This window comes from Ambystoma mexicanum, chromosome 9, assembly GCF_040938575.1.
Source record: "Ambystoma mexicanum isolate Mex_15411 chromosome 9, UKY_AmexF1_1, whole genome shotgun sequence".
Lineage (NCBI taxonomy): Eukaryota > Metazoa > Chordata > Amphibia > Caudata > Ambystomatidae > Ambystoma > Ambystoma mexicanum.
The window spans coordinates 679,369,700-679,386,181 of record NC_090931.1 but is presented as its reverse complement, the minus strand read 5'-3'; positions in this window follow the sequence as shown (position 1 = coordinate 679,386,181).

Below are 16,482 nucleotides of genomic sequence, written 5' to 3'. Positions count from 1 at the left end.
CCGGAAAACACAGCTACTTGAGGATTATGCTACACTGGACGCCCCAATAGCCTGTCCGTGGTGGGGTGAGCAGGGATGGCGAAGCAGGCGAAGAACCCCAAAGGTAGCAACACTGCGACAATGCTACAGGAGCAGGACACATCGAAGACAGCCAGCACAGCGGTTGCCCTGGTGTACTGTACTCAAGATGGAGGGGAACATATGGCCAGATCAGCCACTAAAAAGAATCTGAGGGTAACCTGCTAGAGGAAATGAAGCATGTGTTTTAAAATAGCATGGCTGATCATTCATCCAAAACTACTACTATGGACAAGAGAACCGTGGAGGCTCAACAGGGTATTGGGGAAATCGAGGGCACCATCTGCGAACAAGCCCTGAAGACCTCTGAAACATCCCAATGGTTATTGGATCTAGAACAGAGGTGCAAGGCCTTAGAATTTAAGCAGGATTGAGAATCGATCCAGAAGGGGACATCAGGGTGCGTGGGATTCCTTGTTCAGTGGGGGATGCAGACCTTCCAGACTATTTTCGCACCCTCTTCTGTTCTCTTCTTTGCCTGCCTGATGATACAGCTATCGAATTGGACCGACCCATTGCTGCTGTAGATCCGCTAAAGATTGAATGAACTTGCCACCTGACATCCTTAGTCAGATTATTTTCTTCTTCATCAAACAAAAAGTTGCTCCGGACAATCGCTACCCAACCGACTTTCGACTCCTTCATTCCAATATCAACTGACCAATTTCTCAAACTTCTCTCTGGCCGCAAACCATCCGGCTCCCTGCTAGACCTCTGTCCAGCCACAACCCTCAAATCTTTGCATCTACCTGCGCAGGAGAACACGCAAGAACCATCAAAAACAACTCCCTCTCCTCTGGAATTTTTCCCGACGTGTTCAAAACTGTTAATGTCAAACCTCTTCTAAAAAAACCTTCCCTCGACCCTCTCAAACCCAAAAACTACCGCCCCCATCTCAAACACCAGGTTCCTTGCCTAACTCATTGACCAAACCGCCTACTCCCAACTAAATGCCTTTGTCGAAGCTAACAATCTCCTAGACCCCGCTCAATCAGGTTTCAGAGCCCGACACGGAACCAAAACCACCCTAAACTCAATCTGGGATGATCTTAAAAACACTGCTAATTCTGCGGGATGTGCCGCACTAAAACTTCTTGACCTATCCGGCGCCTTCGACACAATCAACCACTCAATCCTCCTTGACCGCCTCCAATCCCTGGGAATCTGTGGAAACGCTCTCAAATGGATAGCATCCTTCTCAACAATAGGAACCAAATAACCCTACTCTCCACCTATGCTTCCCACACCCGACCAGTCAACACCGGAGTTCCACAAGGAGCATGCCTATCAGCCCTCCTGTTTAACCTCTATATGTCCACCCTCCCACGAATAATCCGCTCGCACAATATCCTGTGCTACAACTATGCCGATGACACACAACTAATCCTAAAACTCCTGAATTCAAAACCCAGCTGCCAACCCAACCTCGCTTCCTGCCTCTTCGACATAGATCACTGGATGACCACAAACCACCTCTTGCTAAACCCCTCCAAAACTGAAATCATGGTATGTGGCAACAACGAACTTCTTCCGCACCCGCTACCCTGGCCATCTGCCATGGGCAACTCCCCGACACCCTCACATTCAGTAAAAAACCTTGGATGCACCCTAGACTCAGACCTAACCCTTTCTCTCCAAGTCAACAACGTATCCAAGTCCTGCCACTACCACCTAAAACTCATAGGCGCATTTTTCCATACCTCTCCTTTCCCAACAGACTCTCTGCGTCCAGTCAATTGTTATATCAAGACTGGACTATGCTAACCCCCTCTACCTCGGAGTCCACGCGTACCAACTGACTAAACTACAAAGAGCACAAAACGCTGCAGCCAAACTGCTACTGGCACTTGGCCCAAGAGATCACATCTCCCCAGCCCTCAAAACTCTGCACTGGCTTCCGGTTGCCCGAAGGGTGACCTTCAGCACCCTATGCATCTCTCACCGAGCAATGCATAAAACCGGACCTCAATATCTTCAAGACAAACTAAAACCATACCATCCTCCACGCACTCTAATATCAAGCTCTGCCGGCCTCCTAGTCATACCAAAAACGAACTCAGTCAGGTTAGGTGGATCATCATTCTCAGCCCTGGTCCCCAATCTGTGGAATGCACTTCCACCCCACATTCAACTCACCGAGGACCTTATGTCTTTCCACAATTACTGAAAACATGGCTCTTCCCCTAAAATCAACTCTTAACTCAAACTCGATAACAGCAATCAATGGCCTTAGCCCAACGCTGCTTTATCATAAATAACAACCCAGCAGCATGATCCGAGCGAGAAATCAAAAATGAATAACCGCTTATGTAAACTAAAACGGATAAACTGAATAGAACGAGTGAAGTGGATGCAAGTAGTGAAGCGGATGAAAGGAATAAACTGGATGAAAGCAGTAAAGTGGATGAAATTAAGAAATGGATGAAGTAGATGAAATGGACGAGAGGATCGAAGTGGATGAGAGAAATAAAGCGCATGAGAGGATGGAAAAGAGGAGTACATGAAACGGATAGAGTGCGTGGAATAGATAGAGTGCATGGAACAGATAGATGACAGAGTGCACAGTGAAATAAATGGATGGAGTGCATGGAATGGATGGGGGTGCATGGCATGGATGGAGTACATGGGACGGTTGGAATGCATGGGATGGATGGAGTGCATGGGACGGATGGCGTGGGTGGAACGGATGAAGTGGGCGGAGCGGATGAAGTGGGCGGAGCGGATGAAGAGTGTGGTGCGGATGAAGAGTGTGGTGGGGATGAAGAGTGCAGAGGGGATGAAGAGTGCAGAGGGGATGACGTGTGTTGGAAAGGATGACGTGTGTTGGAAAGGATGACGTGTGTTGAAAAGGATGACGTGTGTTGGAAAGGATGACGTGTGTTGGAGCGGATGAATTTGCGGAGCGGACGAAGTGTGCGGAGCGGACGAAGTGCGCAAAAAGGGTGAAGTGCGCAGAAAGGGTGAAGTGCGCAGAAAGGGTGAAGTGCGCAGAAAGGGTGAAGTGCGCAGAAAGGGTGAAGTGCGCAGAAAGGATGGAATGTGCAGAAAGGATGGAGTGCGCAGAAAGGATGGAGTGCACAGAGCAGATGGAGTGCGCGGAGCAGAAGAAGTGCACGGAGCGGATGAAGTATGCAGAGCGGATGAAGTGTGCGGAGCGGATGAAGTGTGTGAGCGGATGAAGTGTGTGTGCCGATGAAGCCGATAGAACAGATGAAGTGTGTGGAAAGGATGAAGTGTGTGGAAAGGATGAAGTGTGTGGAAAGGATGAAGTGTGTGGAAAGGATGAAGCCAATAGAACAGATGAAATGGCTGGAACGGAAGAAGAGGGTGGAACGGATGAAGTGGGTGGAACAGATGAAGAGGGTGGAACAGATGAAGAGGGTGGAACAGATGAAGTAGGTGGAATTGACAGAATGCATGGATCAGACGAAGTGCATGGATCAGAAGGAACCATGCATGAAGTGCATGCATGGAACTGATTGAACAGTTGGAGTGCATAGAACTGAGGGAGTACATGCAACGGATGGAATGCATGGAACAGATACAGGGCTTGGAATGGACATTGTGCAAGAATGGTTGGACTGCATGGAATGGGCGGAGTGCATGGAATGGGCGGAGTGCATGAACGGGCGGAGTGCATCGAATGCATGGAGCATGAAGGTGCTCGATCTCAAACACCTACTGAAAACCACCTTATCACAACACCACACTTACTCTCTTCTATACACCACCACTCAACTAGAACATAGCGATACTATGACACATTCGGTATAGCTGTTCTCATACCAACACCTGCCACATACTCCCCATCATCCTAACTAAACACAGCTGGCTGCACACCCACCAGTCTAGGCGTTCTACTCAGGCCTAACGCAGCCAGAATCAGTCTGGTATCACCCTGCCAGAACGAACACATACTCCCGATCTCCCAACCACCACACCTATCGCTAAGAAGCAGCTATCATCTCTCTCTCTCTCTCTCCATTGACTTGAACTACGGTTCCCAAGGGCGTTCAACCTACCAGCGCCTTGAGATCATACCAATGGTACATAAGGCGCTATATAAATGCAAAGTAACATAACATGCACTTCAGCGGAACTGACTTACAGATATTCCAGGATTTGGCTGCCATTACTATTCAAAAGCGCAGGGCACTGCGCCCTCTCACTACCCAAGTTAGGGAAGAGGGAAACCGTTACAGATGCGGCTTTCCTACTTCCCTGGTCTTTACTCTTCAGGGGAGACAGTGACAGATAAAATAATCCCAGAAAGCTGAAGAGCTTCCGTCAGATGGTCTGTCGACCCTCATGCGGATGGGCCCTCTTCCTCACCTCAACAGGGCAAAACCTCTGAGACATTTCTGGTACAGGAGACGAGGCAAGGAGGACCCTCGGGGGGCAAATGAGGATAAGTGCACCTACATTGCCCTGGTTATGAGTCACAACTCTTTGTTTTGCTTTCCAGACCAGTCTAACATCCCTCCTGCCTGTCTTCGTGGGCTCCTGGACCTTATTGACTGTTGCCTGAGATTCCAGCAGTGTTGTGGATTGAGTGTTGGTTCTATCAAATGTTGTGTAGCTCTGCAATTGTAGTCTGGGCCTGGTGGCTGCCGGCATTAGCCCTGAGCTATGGAGATAATAGCTCACGTTTTTGTTAGTTTTCCTCTGTAATTGTTCCTTTTCTGGGCTGTGGAGGGGGGAGGGACTTTGGGACGGGAAATGTTTTAAATTGGGCTAAAATTGTTTGCGAGGCTACCAGAGCCACTTTATTTTCTTTTTCTGTATGCTGGTAGTTGGTGTGGCTATGTTTATACTTGTGGTATGTTTGGTCCTGATAGCGTAGTGGACCCTGCCTTAGCTAGGTGCAAGGTGCTTACTCTCAACGTGCTGGGGCTTAATTCTCCAAATAAACACAGGAAAGCCCTGCAAAGGCTTTATAACAAGGGTTGTTCTATAGCTTTACTTGAGAACATGCACCTTTGCCCCTCCAACATCTGCAGGTTGCAGAGTGGACTATTTCCCCGACAGTACATGGCATTGAGCGGATTCAAGGGGGGATGGACCGAGATCTTATTTGCTAGGGATATCCCTTTTGTTGATCCGGAGGTTAAACGTGATCCGGAGGAGGTATGTGGGTGTTAAAGGCCTGCTATTCGGGCACCTGTTCACAACCGTCTCCCTTCATTCTCCAAATGAAAAACCGGATATGCTCCTCACTGATTTTCTGTCCAAGATGGGCGCTAATCGTGCGGGGTGATTTTAACCTTGTGCAGGACTCTGACCTGGACAAATCCCAACTCCCCCTCTCCTATTGATTTTACCGTACAGACACTATTCAGGGAAATTAATTTTTCTGATCTCTGGAGGATACTGCATGACAAGGAGCATGACTGCAATCATTTGTCCCATGTGCACCGGACCTTCTCTAGGATTGACCTGTTTGTCTGACTTCTTGATGCCCTACATTCCTGAGGTGTGTATTGTGTAAGGAACTCATGGTGGCAACGGTAAAGACAGACAAGTGATCACAGTTCAAGGGAGTTTATTAAACTGTATAGGTAAATTGGAAAAACGCCTAATCTAAACCTAAATCTATGATGGGTGCAAGCTTCGGCCATCAAACAATAATAAGGCAGTTCTAGTGATGCCGTTGTCAAATAAAAAGGGCATATACTAAAAAAAACCATTGCCATTTCTTATGCTAAATACAAAGAAGAAGCGTGGGATGTTTTTAAGAAAGAAGGAAGTGTTCACCAATAATAAGTCAGAATGCGGTAGTCGAGGTCTCCCGTCTCCATGTTTTCAGCACAGGATAAGGTTGGAATTTGGAACACAGCACACGCTCAAGCTTTCCCAGCACAAGCCAACAGTTCCGCTCTCAGCAATCAGGACCTTCGGTGGGTAAGTCTCTTTTCTATAAAAAGTCTCTTGCCGCCGTAGGCCAGATGGGTCAAAATAATAAACAAAAAGTTCTTCTCTGCTTGCTCGTTGGGTGATGTCTTTCACCCCTGAGTCGCCCTCTTCTGGGCTCAGACCCTTCTCAATTGTTAGCCTTCCTCCACCGGGTTCACTATGGCTTTTAAGATAATCTTCTTGGTGTCATTCACAAATCTTAATGTCTTTTTAAACAGTTCACTGCGGACATCCCTCAGTCAGGTTCTGTTAAGCTCACCTGGTCTCTGCAGAGGCGTTGGGGCACGGTTGCAGAACCTCCCAGGAATTAGATCTCCCCCCTCAGGTATCTTCCCCTGCGGATAAGCTGTGGGCAGCGACAATTGGTGGCACTGCTCCTGCGTGGATTTGATATAACATGAGTGCGCTGGTTGGTGACTGTTGTACCTCTGAAACCCTTCTACCCAATGTGCGATTTCAGGGGGCACGTACCGGCACATAAGGCTCACCTGGTAAGTATGGATGATGAGCTCTCTGTCCTGCTACTTCTGGCAGGGGTGCTTATTGGTGGGATCTAGTTCCTTCACTGATCCCTGGTAAGAAATAGTCCAGTCCAGCTGCGACTATGCTCTCCTGGTTGGTGCTAAGTGTCTATTAATGTCTCTTGCTTTTTCCCCTTTCTATTTTCTCTCAATGTCTCTTGCCTTTTCCCCGTCTGTTTCTCTGTCTTGATATTATTGCTCTCAGTGTTGTTGTTAATTCCAGAATAACGTTTTCTCTTCTGTTTTCTTCCCAATAGCTGTAAATGCATCCCAAAGCAACTGTGGAGGCACGGAACGCGGCCGGGAGAAAGATGACTGAAACCGCCATGTCGGACAACAGGTGAGTGATGGTTTTAAGGGTGGTAGCGCGAGCTTAAACATAATGTTTGTTTAGTGTCTAACCTTGCCTTTCGTTTTTATTTGCAGGTGATGCGGTCGTGGGTGAAGCGCGTCATGCTGCAAAGTCCAGATGAAGATTTCAGCGTCCCGGATGATGTGGAAGTGAGCCGCGATACCCAGATGAAGATGTCTGCACTCTGGAAGATTTGGAGGTGAGCCGTGGTGCCAAGATGAAGATGTCTGCTCCCTGGAAGATTTGGAGGTGAGCCGCAGTGCCAAGATGAGGACGCGCACAGGTGAGAGCAGGATCCCCCAGGTGGCAAGTATGGAGGCAGGAGACAAGGTTTCTAAAGGTAAGTTGAATCCCAGGCGGCGGTGAGCGTTACGCTGCATGGAAGTGCAGAATAACGTGAAGTGTCTGCCTTAGGGATCGGGGCAGCTTTTATAGCTGTGATCGTGGGCACGCCCATTTGGCTTGGCTCGCCTGCCACTCCTAGTGAGTCAGCACGTGCCAGGCAATCCAATAGCAGTAGCCCCACCCAAGAATACACGTGGGGCTGCTTTGAAGAGAAAAGTTCCATGTGAAATACACTGTGCACCCGAAATGAAAATGCCATGTCCATAATAAAAGCATTTCTTACTCAAATGAATGTCTTGTTTATTGTTCTTTATAAGCCTGGAGCCAAAGGTGCCAGGACTTTGTCCATCAGAGTCCCCTGGGTGTGACCCTGTAAGGGCTTCGTCCTTGGCCCGATGACCATGACAGGTTCACTCTTGTCAACACACTGCATTTCGGGACTTTAGACTTCACCCCCTTTTCTCTGCATCCCTCTTTCGGGTTCACTCTTGACAATCTTGTCAATCGTATGTCTTTCTCATTCAACTCTTACAATGCAGGATTCACTTCCCTTAGCTTTACAATCATCTGTTGGTCAAAGACTTTCGACTGTACAGAGGATTTTACAAGACCCCTGTATGACCACTTTGACCCCTTTCTCGCCTTTCCCCAGGCCTTCTGGTTATGGTAGTTTCAACAAGCGGGTAATCGCTTAGAGATTCCTGAGTGAGCACCCACGTGGTGCTGGACTCCTCTGTTGCTGGTTTTCTCCCTTTTCTCATCAATAGCTCTTTTAATGGTTCACAGTTCAATTAGCTGTTTGCTACTTTTCGTTCAACACAGTTCGGTTTCTTATCGACTCGCCCCTCAACTCAACGGCCATGATGAACCGCTTGGATTTCTTTCTCTTCGGAGTCAAGGTTGGTACCAAGGTGACAAGTGTCTCTCCCCGGCTTGGTTATCAGCGGAGGAGGGTCTTGTGTACCTTTGACATCTGCTGCAACACTCAGTGGCTACTGTCCATGGTCTTACGATTCCCTCTGCAGAGGTTTCATGGGCCTTGGTCGGAAAGGGCAAGGTCGCTTCTATCCTTGTCACCCTCTCGGTATGCATCGTCCCTCTCCTGCTCTTGAAGTGCCATGCTGAGTTAGTTTTCACGTAGTACGTCTGCCTTGCTCATATTGTGCTCTCGTGCTCCACCTTTTATCACTGTGGGGGAGGGGGAAGGGAAAGGGCCATCAGGTGTGTGGGGTTCTCGTCAAGTGCCTGACTTTGCCTGACCCTGGTGTTTGGACATGTCAGGTAAATGGCTCAAGTGTTAGTCCGTCATCCTTTGCAATATGCAAAAGTGCATCGAAAAGGGGTCGGGGTGTTTGTTTATCCTACGTGGAAGCTTGAGGAATTGGGGAAAAGTTGTCATAAGAAGGGTGATACCGTGTCTCACCCATCAATGTCCCACTTCCACTCCCCAAGGATCCCCCATCCAGGTGATCCTCCCTCACTGCTCTACCCCCAGGAACTAGATTCAATAGCAATGGCTGTGTCCTGGCCACCTGGATGACAGACCCCCGGGTACTTGTCAGGGAGACACCTTCAAGTGTCTCACAATTGCCATCTGCATCCTGTCAGACCATGCCCCTGTGGAACTTATGTTGGTAGCTAGACTGTCCCTTACCCACAGACCGCCTTGGAAACTGTACGACCGGATCATTGGGAACATGGCTTTGAGGGATGCCATTGCAAAGGCGATAGTTGATGACTGTAAGAATGACGAGAGTCTGGTCTCGGACATGGATTTATTGGATTTCATGAAGGCTTTAATCAGGAGGGAAATCATTGCACATACTGCTGCATACACCAATAGAAAAATAACTCAGTGTAGTCCTTGAGGTGGAAAATGTGCGATGCTGAAGTGTTACAAACAGTCAGGTTCCATAAAAGGCATGAGACAACTATGCTTGGCATGCAACAAACTGGAAGCTCACTTAGCTGAGCGCACAGCTCCAGCAATTATTCATGCTAAACATTCTTATTACGCCAAAGGCGATAAGGCGAACAAATTCCAGGTTTGCAAATTAAAGTCTATACAAACCAGAAACACCATCACAGGACTGGCAGGAGCCAATGGGATAGTTCATTATACTTAACAAGGGAAAGTGGATATTGTTGAGAGGTATTTGGTGGCCAAAATGGCAGTGGGTTTCCCCACTCCCCCGGCAGGTGCTTATACTCAGCTTGTGATCTACCCAAACTCACGGCTGGACACCCCGATCTCAACAGAGGAGGTAGCTGCTGTGATCTCCTCTCTTAAGAACAGAACCATGGGGCCTGATGAATACTCTGCTTCCTTTCATATTGTAGTTTAACCTCAACTTATTAAACCCCTAACCAGTCTAGCCTCTGTAAGGAAGGTATGGTATCAACAGTAAAACAGACACAAGTGACCACAGTTCAAGGGTGTTTATTAAACTTCTTAAAGGGTTTGAAAAATGCCTGTCTAATCCTAAATCTACAGATGGGAGAAAGCTACGTCCATCAAATAATAATAATGCAGTCCTAGTGGTGTCTTGTCAAAATAAAAAGGGTCTATACTAATAAACATATTGCCAATCCCTACCTGTAAATACAAATAGTGTGGGAAACAGTGTTACGAAAAAGAAAGAAGTGTTCACAAAATGAGATGTCAGGATGTTCTGGCCGTTGGCCTCCCTTCGCCACGTTTTCAGTTGGATACCTTACAGAGATTTTCGAATGAGCAAAAACGTGGTGCCGAACCACTCTAAGGTATTCTGTCTTGGCTTCAAAATTCCATCACTCATCTGTTGTTCAATTTTGCTTGCGTCAATTATCACATACGCTTCATACACTGTTCGCTTCAGCTTTCACTATACAATATTGCCGCTTGCAACCTTGGCTTCAAAAGAGACCAGCCTTGTACCAGTCTCCTCAATTTACCAGCTCTGCTGACTTAACTGGCGCTGCTTTGTTGTAGGAACCAAGGATGGTACCACAGTGGCAAGCGATTCTCCCCACCTTGACTATCGACGTGAGAGAGCCCCGGGTACCTCCGACATACAATGCAGGATTCTTCAGCCTTGATTCCTGGTCTTGGGTTTTCTATTCTTGAAGGTTCATGAAAGTAACGGTCACTCGTTGAAAAGGTCAAGTGCACTTTCCTCCTTGCTATCCTCTTCAGTTTTGCCGTTTTCGCCTTGCATTGAACTGCCATCTTGGAACTGCTGCTTCCTGATGTGCTTTGCCTTACTCAGAGTGTGCTCTCGTGGTACGCCTTTTATCCATGTGGCAAAGTGTAATGGAAGCTAGGTGTGTGTAATAGTCAATAATTGCCTGACCACTGTATTGGGACATGTCAGATGTACGGCTCGGGCGTTAGTCCATTTTCTCTCATAGTGAACTGTCCTTTAGAAAGTGTTTGTGTCGGGAAGGGGGGGGTGAGTTCCTAAGTATCCTAGTGGGTGGGATGGGGTAAAGATTTACAGGGAAGGAGATACCACGTCTCGCCATCCGGTGTCCCACTCCGCAAGGTGATCCTCCTGCACTGGTCTACCCCCAGGAACTGGATCCAAAAGCAATGGCCCTGTCCTGGTCACCTGGATGACAGATCCCCAGGGACTAGAGGGTGAGACACCTTCAGGTTTCTCATACCTCAGGGGCAGCTACCTCCTCGTTGACAGTCTACCCCTATCCTACTGTTAAATCTGGGGAAGCCCCCTCAATACTGTCAATCAAAGATCAATCACATTGTTGAACCATGATGCAAAGCTGTGTTCTGAAATTGTGGCCAACAGACGTGCCACTGTGCTGCCTCGTCCGATTGACCCTGACCAGGTTGGGTTTGTTGTTCCTGGGCGTATCACTCAGGCCAACGTTCAGCAACTATTGAACCTAATTGACGTTGCAGGGAAGAATAACCAGGGTCTGAAGGTGCTTGTATTGCACGCCACCATGGCCTTCCATAGAGTGCTATAGTCCTACCTACGTAAGGTCCTACAGTTTGGCCTTTGGGCTCACATTTCAACGCCTGATCCTGGCTAATTATCTTCCCTCTCCACTTGAATAATGTTCAGCCCGGACTATACTGCTCCTAGCTGTATCACCCGGGAGAACCAGATAGGTTCTCCCTTGATATTTGCCCGCATCATGGAGCCTTTCACCCAAAGCATCAGAGACAATGCAGAGATACACTGTATGGTGGCCAGCAGAGTACTTCATGAGATCTCCCATTAAACATCCTCCAACTATCCTAAACTATACACTTAATTACAAATACCTATATGTCAACCAATTTAATATGCCTAAAAAAAGTATAATTGCAATAGTTAATGATGCATAAAAGCCACTATAAAATCATCACCACAATTCCTAAGCACTAGTAATTACATCAGGAACTAATGTTCCAGTAAACAGCTTTGATCTCAGTGCCACTAAAGCTGGACAGGACATCAATAAATGGTTTACATTGTCCACCACCTGAGGAAAGCACCAGAAACAGCAAGCAAGTGAGGCCCTCGACAGAGTAGTAGGTGCATTTGTAGAGCACCCGTTCACCCCCAGAGGGGCATCTTGGCACTATTGACGGATAACAGATGTTTATTGTACTCCTTATTCCCTGCATCTCCTTTGTTGGGAGTAACTTCAGTCTGAGCCTCAAGAACGCATTTCTAAATCTGGCGTCTGGAAATCTATTTAACTAATTTTGGAGGATACCTTATTTTGTTATTTTCTTCAGCAAAAAACCTGATCAACTTTTAGGTTCGTCTCCCCTTGCACGTCCTGCACAAATCGCACTTCAACAACTTCCTTTTAACCAACGCATAGTCGAGTATCAGATTATCTGGGCCTAAATTCAGCACTTCTAGCTGCTCTAGGCTTACTCGTTTTATGGTCACCAGGACACCATCATTCTGAGATCTCATATGTTTTTGAAAATCATAATACAGATTGTCTCTTGTGGTCATAATAATAATACCTATATAGACAAAGAACCTCCCAGGCGTGATAAGCAATTAGTGAGGTAATTCCTACCTTAAGATAAGAGCAGGAACGCAATTTGGCAAGGAGAAGGATATCCACCAAATGCAACCGTACAATCTACCTAACAATGCTGGACTCACTTGTTGACTGAAGTCCAAGCCATACGTAATCATTGGAACGGACTTGGCACGATAGACATTAACTAGAGATTTAATGGTAAATCTAACGTAGTTCCGAATCGCAAACATCATTTGATCTTCTAGTTGGACTGTTTTTTAAAATAAAAATCAATGTTTTTCGGGGAGGACCAGAAGGATAGCTCAGAGGCAACGCGTGCTTAGAGATCGGTCTCCAGTATTAAGTGCATTATAAAAGATTTCCGTATACAAAACCAAATTTAGCCTTCTTGCAACTTGGCGTTTAAAGCTGATTAAGGCAGTTGGAGAAAAGTAGTGGTTTGTCCAGGGTGATGTAGTGTGCACATTGGATGAGATGTGAATTATGTCGGTTCTTTCACCCCACAACCCCCCCCCCCAAGAGTCAAGCACATGCTTTATTTAGAAGTCGGCAGAGAAACTGGTCATGTCAGAGGGTTCAACAAAAGTGACATCTTCACCTCCGAAGATCTACAGAATTTGCTAAGACAGGTACACTCTCCAAAACGTTCCAATGGGATCCTGCATCACTTACAAAAGAGGTTTAAGTGTCAGATGTACAATCATTCACGAAGCCAAAAAAATGCAAAGCCAAAAGGAGCCCACCACAGGCGTAATGTCACTACCAAGGATGGCACATATATCTGCTAAAGCTGCTGCTGTCTGCCTAGGCTGTAATCCCAGAGAAGCCTGCATTTAAACATGCACTTCCTCAGCACTGCAACTAGGCTAAAATTGCAGGTGGGAGAGGGGGCTAATCCTTCAAAAGTTGGGAGAGAGGCCAACTTCAGAGACTGTGGGGGAGGGGCAAACGTACTTGTGTGGGGTTCAGCTAACCTTTTGACACATTCTAAGGAGACTATTCTGGTGCAGCTTCAATGTTACAAGCCGTTAACTCTCTCCTTCACGTCCGAAAACACAAACTTAAGAACTGCTGTGAGAATTGGCTGTCCCATCCCCTCCCCCCCCAACCCTTGGCATCACTCCCATGATATGCAAGTACCAACACCCCATCATGATGTCCAGTGTCTAAAAGAGTATGCATATGAATGCAGGTGCTAACAATGACACACTTTACATTAGTAATTACTAGGCCTTTAATAACTGTGCAGCTGGAAGCCATGTTTATTGTCTATGGGCGATTCTGTCATGACAGAGCCCTTTAGGTCACCCAGGTAAAGCCAACATAACACAACGTTTAGGAGTTGGGGGGACAGAAGCCCGATCTGGCCAATGGCCGTTGCGCCACTGCGCTACCTCAACAAAAAGTCATGGCGAAGAAAACATGTTCACAAGGCACCTGTCTCAACATCACTCTGCAATTGGCTAGTGACATTAAAAATGTATCTATTCCATTTGACCTTCTGGTTAGCGAACGGAATTGCTGAACGAGCTACACGTAAATGGAGGGGGGGGGGAGTCCGTTCTGCAGAGACAAGCAAGTGAAAAGCAAACGCTGCAATAAGTGAAGGAAACAGCACTAAAAAAATACATGACGTGGTTGTTCCGCCCTTTGTCGGCAGTAAAGTATCTGCTAGTAACCAACCACGTATAAGGCCTCCCCCTCTGTGGTGTGGAGTGGAAAGGAAAGTCCTGAAGCCGACAGTTTAACTGAAATTTAGTAAGCACGTGCCACTGGGAGCACTTATCGCGCAAATTCGTGTCCCGACGGGAAGCAGGGGGCAAGGCCTTCGATTAATCTGGCGTGCTCGGCTTTGGCAGCGTAGTAGGCCCCCAGAGGTACACACGCCGCGAGACTTGGCATTCTTCCTGATGGAGGCGTTCGCACGTTTTTGGGGGCTTCCACTGCAGCCCAAGACACTGCGAAAAGCAGTTCCGGATCAGCCAGCAGAATGGTGGAAATGCCAAATGATTGCGTTTTTAGTCACCTGGCTCCGTTTAATGCCTTTGTCCGCAAGTACGCAATTGGCACCGCGGGGCGATGTCGGGTCGTTAGTGAGCATCATATTAAATACAATATTTGTCCTCCTTTTCACCTTTCCATATGCTCCCGTTTCCTCTTCCTCCGTGAGCAGGGTGATCGCAGCTGCTTCCCGCTGCAGTGCCTGAGTCATGATTAACGTAGAGAGCCCCATTAAAACAAATAAATCGTGCTGCTTAGACACACAGGCCCGCGTACAAAGGTACGTGTTGCCATGGTAACGTTCCTTTAAGATGTGTATCTTACATTTTAGCATTCAGAGCACATCCATGATTCCCTTAAAGACTGCTGGGCATAAGGAATATTTGTCTTACTCGCGCGTTTTTAGTTCCAAGGCCTGCGAAGCGATTTGAAGTATTTGGATTTGGATTTATAACGTCGTTTTACACGAAAGAGCGTGCGATACACACGGCAGAGCACGATGACGAAGTCGCTCCAGTAGGGGAGCCGCACAGCAGCAACCGTGACCTTTGACTTAACACGAGCAGCATAGGTATTGTGGTGCTCCCTCACAAATTAAGTGATTCCTTAGGCCAGGGCAGGCCAAGTTCCTTAAAAAATTCCCTTAAAAAAAAAAAAAAAAAGTCTTCCTGCGCTCTTGAGAATGCTAAGATTGCAGGTGAAGGACCAAGATGCATAAATGATCAACACTCCAAACATTTTTTTTTTTATTGAGCTTTACTCAGTTAAAACTAAGTTTTGTCAAAAACAGTAATCTCAGACCTTAGATGAGTCTCAAAAACCGGAGCAAAGTGTCCACGGAAAACCTCCCCCACCGCCTGGAACGTGCCGTTTGTGTGCTCTTCATAGGTCCCAGACTGAATGAGGAACACTCCAAACATTTGATCCAATGTATAGTCCCTGCCCCCTTTTTCTTCCTGCACTTATCAGACCTACCCTGTCTGCTGCCTTAAAGCCAGCACTTGCTACTTGCTGGCTGCACTACCACTGTTTGTTGCCTTTATTATTAGTTATCCGTTTATCCTTTGCTCCGCACTTTCCACTTCTCCCCCCTTTGATGCACTTTTCCCCTCCCCCTCTCCCATGCACTTGCACTTTCTCAATGTCACTGGGCCTAGTAAGATCGTTGTTTTGTTCTCTCCTGTTCCCCTCCCTTGAATTATCACGCTCAGAAAGACTTGTGTACGAGTGCAATAGAAATACAATATCAATTCAATTCAATAACCTTGTGTTGGCGAGGCCCAGGAGTGTGTTGTGCTCAAAGGTCCTGCCTTGTCCCGTGCTAAAAACGTGGGGGAAGGCAAACCCAGCCATACCATCCCGACTTATCATTTGGTGAACACTTCTTTCTTTTCTTGAGAACATTATCCCACACTATTTTGTAACTTGGATGTAAGGATTGGCAATAGTTTTTGTTTAGTATAGGCCCTTTCTATTTGGCAAGACGCCACTAGGACTGCCTTATTATTTGATGGTCATAGCTTGCTCCCATCTTAGATTTAGGTTTAGATTAGGCGTTCTACCAACCCATTTATACAGTTTAATAAACACCCGCGAACTGTGATCATTTGTGTCTGTACTTACTGTTGCCACTGAGTTCCTTACACCCACAATTTCAAAATACCAAACCTTTGCATGGAATCCTGGCAGTTCAAAATAGGGTATTTTTATTTAATTGAAGATTCACCTACTAATATCTTCTGCTTGGGTGCATGGGTCCTAGTACTGGGGTGCTGGTCCATAATGACGGGCTGCAGGTGAGTAGGTTGTCATGGAGACATGAATGCATATTACTGCAGTGGTTCAGTAAGAACATCATACTCTCGGAAGCCTCTTCTCGATTGGAGGAAATCTCTTCCTTTCTGTCAGCTGGGGTCAGAATGCCCTTGGGCACTTGATGTGTCACATCACATGCATAATTAATATGGCAACATCATTCTATCCTTGGCACCATAATAATGGTAGTTGTACATTCTAAATAACTTGTCTTGAGGATGTCGGGATTAGGCACACATGCCTTCATCGGGATCCAGGTTTGATTTCATACGCTGGTCAACAATCCATTGTCATGGGAGAATGTGTGGGCCACGTACATGATCACTTCTAGGCACCTGCTTAAGGATGAATGTTTGGAAAATGTTCCCATGAGGCAATAGTTTTCCAGGCAGAGTTATCTATTTTTGTGAAGGCAACAGGTCAAGAATTTGTATAGGTCTCAAGACCGTGTGACTCGGAAGTGAC